The sequence below is a fragment of the Cololabis saira genome, chromosome 12 (assembly GCF_033807715.1).
Source record: "Cololabis saira isolate AMF1-May2022 chromosome 12, fColSai1.1, whole genome shotgun sequence".
Classification (NCBI taxonomy): domain Eukaryota; kingdom Metazoa; phylum Chordata; class Actinopteri; order Beloniformes; family Belonidae; genus Cololabis; species Cololabis saira.
In genome coordinates this window covers 29,195,943-29,210,486 of record NC_084598.1, presented here as the reverse complement: position 1 = coordinate 29,210,486, position 14,544 = coordinate 29,195,943, and the positions used below count along the sequence as shown (strand labels likewise).

General features: G+C 39.1%; 1 protein-coding gene across 4 annotated transcripts in view; it reads right to left on the bottom strand.

Annotated features, from left to right (window-relative positions):
• The window catches only part of LOC133457310 (TOX high mobility group box family member 2-like), an 82,072-nt gene that overhangs the window by 14,064 nt on the left and 53,464 nt on the right, over positions 1-14,544 (bottom strand). The window lies entirely within an intron of this gene.

The following is a 14,544-nucleotide window of genomic DNA, read 5'->3' as shown; positions in this document are numbered from 1 at the left end:
CAAGACAGAATAACAGTCTACTGAACTGTAAACAAAAGCATCAAATCAGATTTGACGAAGCGTACAGTGTTGAAGGTCAATAATAATTATACTCAGTCATAAACAAATTAGACAGTGTTTAGAAAGTGTTCAGGTCTCTACAGTATGTGCCAACGGAAGATAAAGAACAAGTTTCTGTACAGTAACTGTAATCAACAAAGAGCTCAATTGTTGATGTCAGATGACTATGAAATATAATTTTTGTGCTCATCAAACTGTTGCCCTTAAAGACACTATTCCTTTCTAAGAAGACAAGTGGACCTGAAGCAAGCCGACAAAATGCTCCCCATCACCAGAACATTTTTCCTACTGAAAGCTAACAAACCAAAGTGAAAACAGACACTTAAAAAAGATTTCAAGCACTATTGCATACGAAAACAATAGTTGGATTATCATTACGCTCTTTGACAAAATAGAAACAACAATTCTGAAACTGTGTTTTCATTGCACGATGTAATGCAAATAAGTGTAACTTTCAAGAAATGTCGCCCTGCAAGTCTTCTTTTTATGACCCTATCTGTCCAAGAAACTCGCCCTGTGAACTCTTTGAAACAAAAGAGAAGATTTTGACTTTGAATAAGATAGACAGAAACATCTTTAGTTCTGGAGAAATTACTGACACTGCCCCTACCGCTGTTGCGAAAACTGTATGACGATTCAAATGGTTGTACCTGATTTGCCTTTGTCATACCCAGTGATGCCAGGACCGTCTACACATCTGAAAAACCATCTCATGATAGTAATAAAAAGGTTTTTGAAAGATTTCACAGTTTTTTCAAATTGTTTAATTACACCTACTTTTTTGTAGTGTTAATGAAAACTTGCTAAATGATAAATTGCATTGCCTTAGTCTCATGGGTTAAAGTAAAAGTAACCAGTAGACTGTGATGGTGAATTTATTAGTGAAAATATGAAAAATGCAAAGTGAAAAGTGAGCTTCCTAATAGGTGGAAAAGGGCAGCTGCTGGGAGTGATAACAAGTGATAACCGCCATTGAATAATCGGACACAATCATGAGTGTCATTTGCTTAATGGACACCAAACCGTGTACGTGTGTAGCATTTGCATTTATTTGTTTCTAAGGGCTTTCCATAGATTTGTCACCAGCCTGTTGCCATTCTTCCTAAGAGGACACATGCAACGCTAAAAGACACCACTTGTGTGCTGAAAAATAGTAATAATAATAATGTAAAAAAAAAACAACATTCATGTTCTGAACTGCGGTACAGCAAACAAAACACAGCACATTGCTGTTGCTAGGTAAGACAACCATGTCCCGTACAGAGGAGCAGAGTCTAAAAATATTTTGTCAACAGCTTTGTAGTTTGGCAGCAAAAGATTGAACTACAGTGTCAGCCTTCGCTTGCTCATCCCATCAGCATTTCTCTTGTCTGAGAGAGAAAGAGACGGAAAGGATGGTAGGTGAAGAGAGGGCGTCAGGGCGCGCGGGGGGTTGCTGTAATTCTAAATGGACAGCACTGCTCTGGCAAGACAAGATTAGAATTGACAGCCTGATAACTGCATCACTATCAAAACAGCAGAAACAAAGAGAAAAGTAGAGAGAGGGAGGGAGAATGAGGAAGTGAGAGTGACAAAGAAGAGAGAAAAAGTAAGATGTAAGGGAAAGGAGAGACAGAGTTGATGTAAAGAAAACAGATAAAAACAGAAGGGTTGGGGTTGATTTAGAAAGAAGAAGACAGATAACACCAACAAGGACAATGCAGACAACAGAGTTTAAGAGACAACATGAAATAAAAGCAACTGCTAGTAAAAGAGGGAATTTTCCATTCCCAGCGTTTTCAATATGTGCATCATAATCATTATCATCATGTACACTGAAAAGCAATGTGAAGAGTGCTGCAGGGTGCACCCATTTCAAAAGACCATAAAAACAAAGTGGAACTACTCTGAGGTGATCCATAGATACACAGTGATGGCTGCAACATGAAAGTGTCCATCAAAGCTGAATGCAATCCACTTCCAAAGTCTGTACAGACGGCACCTTGGATTTCAGGGCAAAAAGTGGTTAAATGGGGAATAGTTTTAGGGTTGGTGAGCATATATACGTGTATGTGTGTGTCTACTTTAGCTGCTTTAATCAAAGATTGATAGGGAAATCTTTGATCTTGGGGAACGAGAGAGAGAGAGAAAGAAAGAAAAAAGGAAAAGTAAGAAAAAGTAAATTCAAAGAGGCAATATTATGCCTAATCATGGATTCACTTTGTGGGTGGTGGAGAAGGATGAGAACAGGTTTACGTGACATGATGTTTAAGATACTAATATTTATCAAATTATTGCTGCCAAAATGGCCAAAATAGTGAAATGAGAGGCAGATGCTCATACGCTCGTCAGGCATCATAAAAATTGATTTTATACCTTTAATTTTGCAGACCTTGTCAAAAAGTACAGCAACACGATAAAGCAAAGGGGAAATAATTTTAAACATTCTATGTGCTCATTAACCAGCTAACTATTCTACAACCGCTTTTCTCAAAAAGGCTTTAGTGAAAGCAGAATAATAGACTTGTTATTTACAAGAATATAAAGGGTGAATTTAAGCATATTGCAGCTGAAAATTTCCCACAATGGTTTCTCACCTGTCAGTAATGAGGAAAAAAAAAGATTACTTTCATTTCTTAGTATACAATGAAGTGCTGAGTGGAGCAGTGAAAGACTAAATAATGATGCAATTAAAGAGCGCAGTTTATGTAACTCTTGCAGTAACAAGGGTGAGCAAAATGGTGATTACTGAGTGACAGCAGAAAAAATCAGACTGAACATTTTTAAACATGCAATAACTGTTACGGTATTTTAATGGAGTGAAAAAAGCAGATAGGAGAAAGTCTTAAACAGAAATAGTTGATGTTTGACATGTCCTAAATTCTGTATTTTCACATGAACCCAATGGAAATACATTCAATATACTGTACCTTTGAATGAACAGCAATATAAAATAGTATTTTGAGATTACTGTAAATTATTATGTCCTTTCATGAACCTTCATATACAGTTATTGGATCATTACCATAGTAACACTGCCATAATGGACTGACATGGGGAAAATGATTAAACTGATTTGAAATAAATGAATAATATAGTCCACCAAAGAAAGTCAAACACAACTGTCAGATTTAAATCAAAGCAGTATTAATATTAAAGATAGGTTGCCTATGAGTTTTTATTTATTTATTAAAGTCTGTTCCTGCTTCCATACTGAAATATTCCTCCGTGGCATGCACACGGTTCTTGGTATTTGTTTTGGACAAATACAGACTCTCCAAATACTATTTTGATATATTAAAAAGCATGTTAGAGTGGAATTTCTGAAGCAGCCATTATTAAGTTGTGAAATTTCCACATGCAGCACAAATACAGCTAAATTATTTCTTCATTTCATTTTGCTCATAAGTCCATCTGATGAATTTGAATTCAATACTTTCTCTGCTCTTTGCTCCTCACAGATTCCTTGGGAAAATATCTGGCTGCTTACCAACTAAACACTCCATTATATTCACCAGCTATTTGATAAACTTGTCTTGCTGTCTGTTTACTGGTGGGCAGGAAATGTACTCTGAGTTTTTCCAGTAAAACTGGCCCGTTGAGCTGGAAAATTACTCTGTTGTTCGAAGTGAAAGTGTGCAATAGCTGTAAAACTTTGCTTCAGAGAATTAAAAAGGGTCCTAATGATGTTCAACATTTTTATCAAATTATTAATAAACTGTCCATTTTTAAATACAAGTATTCATAGAATGGATTAATATGAACATTTTGTGTTTACGATATGAACTTACATGGTTCATTCACTTAAAATCATTTCTGTTTAATTGGAGAAATCCAAGCACCTGATCCTTCCAGTACTACCAGCTTTGTCACGATCAAAGCAGGCTGGCTGAAGCAGCTAAATAATATCAACTTTAACTAAAACCTTATGACCATAAGTAAACTGCATCGGGCCTTGAAAGGTGCTTGTTTGTCTGTTCAGACCAATAACAGTCTCTCCAGGACTTTCACAATCTGGGGTTGACACCATCTGGACCGACAGTGTTGTTTGTGTTCAGCCGCCTCTTCAACTCACTGCTGAAAACAAACAGGCAAGACATGGAGGCAGAGGGGATTTCAGTATGTCATGACGTAGCGGGAGATGTGAATGGATCTGTGTTATGATCCAAGACAGTGTGAGCTCAGTGTGGGGGCAGAAGAAGAGGAAGAAGCACACTATCACTTGACTTCTTATTTGTGAAGTATCTGATGGGAATAGTGATCTCTACACAGAAGTTAATGTAGTCTGTCATGCACTCAGTCATGGCATCGATGTCATCTCCATGTGGCTCCATGTGTGCAACCCTAGCCTTTGGACTCAAAGCTCTCTGCTGCAGTTTCTTCCCCATAGTTCTGCTGGTCATAGATTTCCTCTGAACAATTAATTCTTAGGTAGAGAAGAGAAGGACAATGTTATAATTTGCTTTACTGACTCTAGGACAGGCAGATGAGCTGTTTACATCTCTAATATTTGATTGCATAAATCCATCCTTTTTCTTCTCTGCGGTGCAGCATCTAAGAAACTATTGGAAAGTTGGAAGTGTAGGAGAGAGAACGTAAGAGATGTGGCTGGACTCTTCAGAGATTGCCATGATTGCGTGAGGGCCTCGGGTTTGTAGCCTGGCAACAACTGAGCTGCAGCATTAGCAGCGGCTGAACATGACAAAATAACGCAAGTGAACTCTCTCGGTCGATAATATGGATGGAAACGCACAGCTAACGGTTCAATATCTGGGTTGCAGAGATGCTCCTTCATAGTAGCATGTGTAAAATGTTTCATGGAGAAAATTCAATGCGAGAAATGCATTTGTGCAACAGAAAAAAATGGACCTCTAAACACCAGTATACCAGGATGAAGCCCACTTTGTCAATAAATGTATAAAGAGCTACTGTTGTTGAAGCAGCAGTTGTGAGAGTAATGTCAGGTTGTCATGTCTAAACATTTCACCTCAAGCTGTAACCCAAAGCCATGAGGAGAGAGTAGGTTCTTGGAGACATTTTGTGTAACTGAAATTTCAAAGCGGTACAAATCCGACATCCATTTCAGAAAACCAGCTGCTTTAAAATTGCAACATCATGTTTATTTTGAACTTGTCAGGGAGCAGGTGTGAAAAAAGATGAATATGATCAAAAGTTTTGGACTTGAATTACAGATATTTAAGTCATCCTTACTCAGCTTCATGACTGGTTATTCATGACTCAAAGCAACATCATCATCAAATGCTGAAGGAAGCTTCTGAGAGAAAAAGGCACATCTTTGTTATATTACTTTAACTGGGATCATGTGGGCTTGGATTTTTTTTACGCCATGCAATGAGTTGTTATTCAGATAACAACTAGCATTTTAAAGTGCACCTGTTTATAATGCTCTAAGCAGTGTTTCCTTTTGAAATCTTGGCAGACAAGATGAGAACATACACAAAGCTGCTTTAAATCTGCATGGTACTGTAAACTGAAACTGCCTTAAGATTCCAAAAATGGAATTCAAAAGTCAAAATGGTTTTTCTAAAGTAGCTTTTTATAAATAGCTTGTCAGTCCTATACTCTCTGTCAATTATTTTACAGTCACCCCGGCGTACGCCTTGTCTTTGTCTATTCCCATCATCTGGTTCACCGTGACGTCTTGATGGCCTAAAATATGTCTTAAAACATATACAGTGCCTTGCTCATCTGGAAGCAATTACAGCTCATGTCTGACTGCCCATCTGCATGCAATGAACAGGACTATATGTCAAAGCTGCTACACAGATTTGTGAGTAGAACCAGACGTTCGTCCTGCGAGCAGCACTCTTCAATTAAAAACATGGCCCAGCCCAAACAATAATGAACTCCAAGTGCAGATTCATGATCACGATCTTAAAGAAACGAAAGGGGTGTTTTTGTGCGGGAATCATATAGACCGATTTATAAAGAGGCCAGTATGGAATTTGTATCCAGTTTTGGTGTAATGCCATTATAAATATAAAAGGGCTTTATGATGTGGAGTATTCCGTTAGTGTTTTCAGATGGGCAGACTTACATTACTGAACATTCCTCTTCCAATTATTTCTTTTTTTAAACTCAAGCCCAAAGCTATTGCTGGACTTAGCTGCTTCATTTATCTGACATTAGAAAATGACTGACAGCTCAGAGCAGCTCCTCCCCACTAGCTCTGCCTAACAACGCTGGAACCTACCTAATCAGTCTAAATTGCAACGTCGAGGCCCTTGTATTTGGTAATGTGGTGAAAAGTGGCAAGTGAGAGCTAATTAGATTAACAGTAGTTTAACGAGCTGTTGGAGGGGCCCCTGCAGATTGGATTTTAATAAATACGTAGTGGCAAAAGCATCTGCTATGCACTTCCTGGCTCTGCTGGCATCCTAATTGGCCCCAGTGGGTTGCTGTAGCTCAGCACTACACACTGCAATTTAAGAGGGGAAAAGAGGCAAAAGCTTATCCTCTGTCCAGGTAAGTCTGGGAAAAGTGAAAAATATGTCTTTATATTTGTATTTCTAACAGTATTATTACAACACAAATACACAAGTTAAAACTTGCATCACTACATAACAACAAGAAGATGCCAGAGCAGGAAGATTTACCATCTCAAAGTCCAGTTAAAGGGGAGCTATTATGAAAAACACGTTTTTTCTTGCTTTAACATATATAAAGTGGTCTCCCCTCAGCCTGCCAACTCAGAGAAGGAGGAAAGCAACCAAATTCTGCAGTGTCTGTACAGCCGCCCGGATGATCCATCCAGTGTAATGTGGCTTCTACGAGCCGTTCAGATTCTGCTCCCTTTCGTTACGTAACGAAAATGCAATTTACATAGTTTGGCCTCTGATGCGTGAAACCACGCTCACAACTAACTCCGCCGGCCGGAGCTTCCGCCATTTTTCCGTAGCGGTGTATTGCGTCATTCAGGCAGCCAATCAGCACAGAGCCTCATTATCATAGCATCCACGCCCACTCAGAATCCTGCATAGATAATGAGGTTAGAGAATGGGAAGATAAAGACATGGCTCAGAGGCTGAATTTATAATTTATTTAGCAAAAAAAATCAAAAGCTTGTTTTTAAGACATCCAAGGCCTGTTTAAAATAGGTATTAGATGCCATAATAGGTCCCCTTTCACACTCATCTTTTTTCTATTGTTTGTTTTCAAGATGATATGTTTCCATTATGAGGTCTTGGTAAGGGCAGCAGCACAAAAACGGAAAAAAAAAAAACAATTAATCAAATTGGAACGAGCGACAATGGCAGGGTTATTTCCATAGCAACGGCCTGAGGGGACAACTTGAACCCTTTAATGTGAGCTGGTGATGTCTCTTTGTAAACATGCGCGCAGCAGGGGGAGAAAGCCAGTGAAGCCAATGAGAGAGCCTGGCAACAGAAGCATCACAGGGCAGCAACCTCTTGGTATCAATCGAAGTTTCCATTATCTAGTGATGAAAGGGCCGACAAGTGCTCTGAAACACTGCGTTGGGCAACATTGGAGTTGTTCTTTGTGATACAGTTGTTAAATGCCTAAAACCACTGAGAGTTTTGATGAACAAATCTTACAGTTTTAAAAAAAAAATCATCCAAATGATCAGAAAATTGTGATGTTAAACAAAATTGCTTCTGAAGACATAATTCGCTCGGGTATTGGTGGTAAAACAATCACTCTAACGCAGATATCAAAGCCATTTATATACACTCACAGTTCCTCAATGTTATGTCTCTCACACGAGGCAACAAATCACAGTCATAATCCCTCTTGTACTGTAATCATGCTTTATGGAACCTGCAACCAGTATGGGCTCTTTCAGACTCCAGCTGCAACCAACAGCTGGCACCGTACAAGTGCACAAACAGTACGAACAGCTTTTATGAAGGGTTCCTTGTTGGTTGGAATGAATAACTATTGCCCCAGAGAGGGCAGTGGGGAATAGCTGTCAAAGCAATTTGGATTCTTTGTATACAGATGTGGTTAAAATGGATATGAAAAATCTAGAAATTTGCAGTGAGGATTTTTTTGAGTAATGAGGGTAAAGTTTGAACTGGAGAGAAAAAGAGAGATTGATGCTCAGAAAGTAACCTGAATGCAGTCTAAAAATGACTAAAACACCATAAGTATATAGTAGGAGGATGGTAATTCAGTCAACCACAAGGCTGTAAGCATGTAAAAGCGAACACGGGCAGCCTATAGTTCTATGTGGTTAACATTTAAAAAGAAAAAAAAAAAGAAACGTAGTCAGTAACGGTCTCCAAAGCCTCAGAAAGAATGTACGTAAGAAGGTTATTACTCTGCCATTTGTGAAACAACTCGTGGAGCCTGGAAGCAAAACTGCTGGCAGTAAAAGGTATCCATACCATTCTTGTCCCAGACCTCACTGGTTCCTCGGGTTAGAGTAATGGCTCCTTTGCACTGGGCTGCACAGTGCTATTGTAGAATCACAGTGCGGTTAATTGAAACAAATGACTCTAATAATGGCACATTATCCCCACAGGCTGGCTTTGTGGTGGGCCTAATTAGCGTTGCGGTGGAGGCGAGTCACCACGCCGATCTCTCAAAGGAAGCAGCCTGGGCCCTCTTTTAATCGTTCAATGTGGGATTCTCTTGCTTAAAGCACGCGTGGGGAGAGAGGTTTATTTATTTTCAAATCAAGCTTTGTAAATGTAAACATGTCTCGGTTGGTCTGAAATTCCAGATCCGCTGAATGTTTGCTTTTCCTTTCCTGTTCTTTGACACACTCTGACTGAAGCACGTCAAAAGGTTAGCAGGAAATATAGTCAATTAGGATTCAAAGTGAATCTAATTGTATATAATAATGTAGTAAGTAACTGTAGATTATTATTATTATTATTAGTAGTAGTAGTAAACCAATTAATAGTTTGGTTTACTCTGAAAAATTTGGATGATTGTCCGACTTATACGTCAAATCTCAAACATATTTAGTTAACAAAACAGAAATAAGACATTTCTGAGACTTGTAATAAAAGAAAAAAAACAACTTAGTAAAATGTATGTATTTAATTTTATAATTATTGATGATTAACATACTGAATACTTGATTAATAGACACAATTATTAGAATTATTGACCATTTTTCAATTGTTTTCCCTCTTTGTCATGATTTCCTCCGTCAGTGTGCCAATGGCCCATACCTAATGTGACATCATGGAAAATTGTCTTCCAGATGTATTTTGATCACCCCTGAAATCTATTTGTGCCTTTCCTAATTGTTTACTCTTGTACATGATGATCCCAGAAAGTCAGATATAATGCAGTGTTCAATTCTCTGTGACCCAGCTGTTTTAAATATTCATTAGTCGTAACCGTCGCCTAAGGTTATTTGAATTAGCGGCATGAATATTCATGAACTGCGATAAATGTGCATTTGTTTTTAATGCTCAATCAGTTATCGTCCATCTTCATTACTCCGCTATCAAATCTGCATATTAAGAAGCAGAAAACAAACAATGCTTTGCCTTTTAAAAGCACACTTCTATTTGGAGAACTATTTTTTTACAGTTTAAATAAATAGGAGTGTCTTATCAATTATCTTGCTGTCATTTCTTTTGAAACCTTCAAAACCGTGTGTTTGACCTCTGTTGTGGAGTACAGCACTGACGGCGTTTACATGCAGTCAATAACCCTTTTCTAACCGGAATATTAGCAATAACCTGGTTTTGCACGGCCATGTAAACACCAATAACCCCTTTGGATAATAGAAGATAAAAGAATATGACCCCTGGGTTACTCCTTTTCTAACCCGAATATTCGGTCATGTAAACGCCAAACGGGATATCCCCATCAAAAGGAACATTGATTTGTTTTCTGCGCATGTTCTTTTCGCAAGGACTCTTGGTCTTTTAAGTCCAGGAAGTTCTTATAAACATGGCGTAACACAAGACCAGGAGGAGACTAATCACTTCATAAATGTAATGAAAGATATGAACATTTTGGCATTTGTAGACGGTAGAAAGTACCGGGATAGCGAGATTTACAAAAAGGTAAGCGAAAAGTTGCGCAAAGCAGGATTTGTACGAACGGCATCAAGCACCGCTGGAAGACGCTGAAAAAGGCGAACTACAGGGCCGAGAAACAAAACGACTTCTACTGGGCTCATTATCCGCCATGCTGCTGTTATTTTTGTTGTCTTGAATTTGGATACAGGAAGAAGAAGCGGTAATGACGGGAATTGCGTCATTACGTTCTCCGTGCTTGTTTTGATCGAGATATCCCAAACGATTACAATTACCATGTTTACAGGGATAACTGTTTACAGGGTTTGCTCACGCATGGAAACAGATTATTCCGAATGTTTCAGTAACCGGATATCATTAAGCTGAATTTTGACTGCATGTAAACGTAGTCACTGAAGGCTGTCGGTCTCTTTCTAAGATGGAAAGTCGCAATATTTTTTTTTCGGCTATTCCAAAAAGTGATTTATCTGGGTTCGTCAGAAGATGTCAGTGAAAGGCAACGGAGCAAGCAAGTCATCTATATGTCTAAACCTTGAAATGAAAAAAAAAAAAGAAAGATTACGTTTTGAATTATATCTAAAGGAAAAAGAAAAAAAACCCTAGTAATCCAGCTGCATTAAGCATGTGATATCAACTCAAACTGCAATTTTCTGCAACTTAAAAAAAAACCCACTCTTACAGGTTTAAATGATATAAAAGATATGCACATTTAACAATTGTGATCATTTTGCACATCACACCACGAAAGCCTCTTTGAATTTATCATATGAAAATCTACAACCAGATCTTTCTGATATTACTCTCACCTCTTTAATGATTTGATTGGTTGCCCATCTAAACCATCCCTGTTCTGTCACTAAACACAGCTGTCAATACCGTTTTTATGTCCTGGCTTTAAAACAGTAACGGCCTGTTCCCCCCAGAGTTTATGTCCTAAATGCCAAGTGAGGCAAAATAATTTTCCTTTCGCAGATTAAATGAAGTCAAATTACTGTACGTCAAAGCAGCACAACCTCGTAGCAATTAGTGTCTCTGACAAAGGCACATCCTGAAAACACACAAACACGTGGGGATGCACGTGGCCAACACACTTTAACTGAGCATACATACACCGCTCAGGCATAATGTACTTATATGATGTACAAACACTATTTGACAACAGATGAAGGTGGATATTTGTTCAAACATCAAACCTCCACAAATAATCAGTTTTATATTTGATATGAATCAAAACTGCTGCACCAACCAGCTGAGGTGAGGGTAAATATTGGATATAGTACGAGTTCAAATGAAAGGCTGTTTCTTCAGGCTTGCCGGATGACAAAGAGATTAAGTTGGGATTCTGATGTGGCTCATCTGAGCAGCAGTGGTCGAAGTTGTATATTTAAACACAAGTATCTTATTAAAGGCTTGCTAGACAGACAAAAACCTGTAAAAATATTATACCAGAACCAAATACTTGACAGAATTCCTACTAACAGTCATCGGACTGAATATGCTTCATAAACTTGAGATCCAGGCAACCTTCCTCCTCCTCCTCCCTAACCAGACTCATAATGAGACAGGGGCTGCTGCTCTGTTTCAATATTTAACAGCACTAGCACCCCTTTAGTCTCCACGTTGGGGCCGTTGTACAAACTCCCCTTCGACCTCTCATTTACCCTCTTGCTGGCGAGGGTTCCTCCTGCTTTATTTTTTTTTTCTTCCAAGAGATGGATCACGCTGACAAATCTCCCGGCAGTGCCGCCAACCGCCCCTGAACGACGAGGGGCCTTGTTGAACACGAGACCCCCGGGGGTCACCTCTGCAGTGGCAGGAACACTGGAAGCTGCAGGTCAGGCCGGGATCCTCCCCGGCAGAGAGGATCTGCACAACAGCGTTGTCACATGGCACAGCGTCCAGGAGTTGCCTCAGTTCAAACACGCTGCACATGGTGGAGGTGCGAGAGTCTAGGAGCATTTCTGATGGACGGCTCCATGTTTTGTAATGCCAGTGTCCTACAATTTAAGTCTAGGAAATTGTAAAAATGCCAGTAAAGCAATTATGAAAAAACATGCAACTTTAACTGAGAGGATTAATCCCCCAAGCCTGAACACACAAACCTCAATCTAGCAAATTTTTGATTTAAGAGAAAACATTTCAGCTGCCTGTGTAAGTTTTAATTCACTTGGAAATGAATAAATTAAGCCTAAAACCAGAGAAAGGACATATGTGTTTCGCAAGTCATAAATCCTGAGATTGTCATACCCTGGTAGACACCCGTCAGTGAGCAGAAAAGACAAAAAGCGAGAAAATGACATGCCCATGCAGCATGATGATGGCCAATCCACTGCTCTCAATCCTGTAATGATTTAACTGTGTTTGCTGTAAGATCGATGTGTGCTGAAAAAGAAAATCCCATAGCAGGGTGAAGTTTACAGAGCTTTAGCCTTAGGCTAAATGTTGTACAAAAACCAGCAACAACATCCCTCGAGATGAAGCGTATCTGTTGTTCCAGCTGAGCTTGTTCTTGTAGGAGGTTTTAAATGTGCAGTGAAGGATAGATGTTGTTGAAGAGAAGTGTATCCTTAAGGTAATGCTGCCGACTCCTTATTTGCTTTTTCAGCAGCGGTGAAAGAAGACTGCTGAATGAACAGCGTCTTTGGTTTTCCAGCTATCTGCTCCAATTTTTGGAGTTTATTGTTCAGCTTCTGTCAATACAATACAGCAAAGGCAAAGGCTTATGTCTTCATTTTGACCCTGGATATGCCGAGAGCCTATTTCCATCTGCCGTTATTAGTCTTCGAGCATGCAGCAGACATAAATTCAATCTTCCTTATTATACCTTTATCAGCATGAAATTAAGGTTAATTGACTTTGCTGGGGAAACATCAAATGAAACATCCCTAATGGAAGCAAAATGAAAATAACGTCATCTTCAATTGCTTTAAAATATTTCTCAATATCCAGCCTACTTTCCTATTCCTCAGCCACAGAAATAAGCTGCTCTTGTCCCAGGAGATAATAAATGAATTGAATCCCCCCACTCCAGCCTCACCAGCGACCCCCCCACTTTCTTCCTTATCGGTCATCTATTTTTCCAGAGTAAGCTATTACTTGCCGGGGTTGCTAGGCAACAAGAAATATTAATAGAGGCTATTATTAGCCAGCCTCTGCCAGAGTAGTACTAAAATGTGGAAGTGGGAAACATGAATGTGTTACATAAATCTTTGGACCTTTCACAGTGTGTGCAAGTCTCTGTTTGTGCAGTGATTTATTGCAATGACGGTTCATTTATGAGAAAAGGGGGTGTGAAATAAGAAAATGGAACATTACCCTGAAGGGCTATTTGAAAATAAATAATTGCAAAGGTGAAACAAAAGCTGTTTGAGAAGCAGACACTCCCTCCCTGTTTGCTTCTAAAATGTTACTGACCAGAAACGGCTGCTTTGTTCCGGATTTTTCATCCCATAAACACAACATTTTTGCAAGTGGTTTCACATGCAACCCACGTAGTGTAGGTTTTCATGTAATCATCAACTCAGAACATCTCTGCGTGGCGGAAAGAAGCATATTTTGCTTATATAGTAGTCAGTGGATTGTGACCTAATCCAAAAGACTGGCTTTAATGGAGGTCTTAGCTACCACCCAATGGAAAAAAAAGATGTGTGCAACTTATGCAGTTTGATTCTGAAAATCACATAAGACCTGATTAACGGAGGATAAATACCACGGATGCTCACATTAAAGCATAAATATTCATGATTGAGGGCAAAGAGAAAAAAAAAAAGTAATATTTATGTCAGATGAAAGTATATAACACTAAATAATTCACCATAGGGCCCATTTATAATTCATCTGATTCGATCCTATGATTAAAGCATTTGAATGTGTTCGCCGGGGGTGCTTACATGTTCGGTCTGAAGCATGTTTAACACAAGAGAAAGTCCCCTCACTAGAGGGGAGAGGAATGGGCATCCTCAGCATCCGTTTGAAAAGAAAAAATAGCTGACAAGGGATATACCCCTTCCCATCAAGATTCTGTTAAAAACTCCAACCTTCCTTTTTTGCTTTGCCGATCGTAGCAAATGAAAAAGTGCAGCACGGGGTTTCTCGTTCCCTTTCTTGGCTCGCTTTGAGCAAAAGTCTGCAAACGTCTTGGCGTTACAGCAGGAGAAAGTCTTTGTATTTATGGAGAGTTCATATTGCATATGTAGACGTGAGTGTCTTGGCTTCCTTGCCCTCCAGCTGAGCTACTTGTCACTCTGACAGAAAAACTCTTGCCTACGTATTATGATGGAGAAAAAAGAGGTAATATTTCTGATTCATAGGTGTTTAAAGTGGTTTAGTGTAATAGAGTGAGAAATTAAACATACTGAACTTCCTATGATAGGAGCACATGAAATCTTCAGTCAAAACGTTCCCTGCATGGACTTGCTGGCTGACTTTCAAGTCTCCAACCACAAAGGCTAATAGCTAGCAGCAACACATTCTTGATTTCCATGATCTTAAAGGCCAGAGCTAAAATAAAAAACAAATA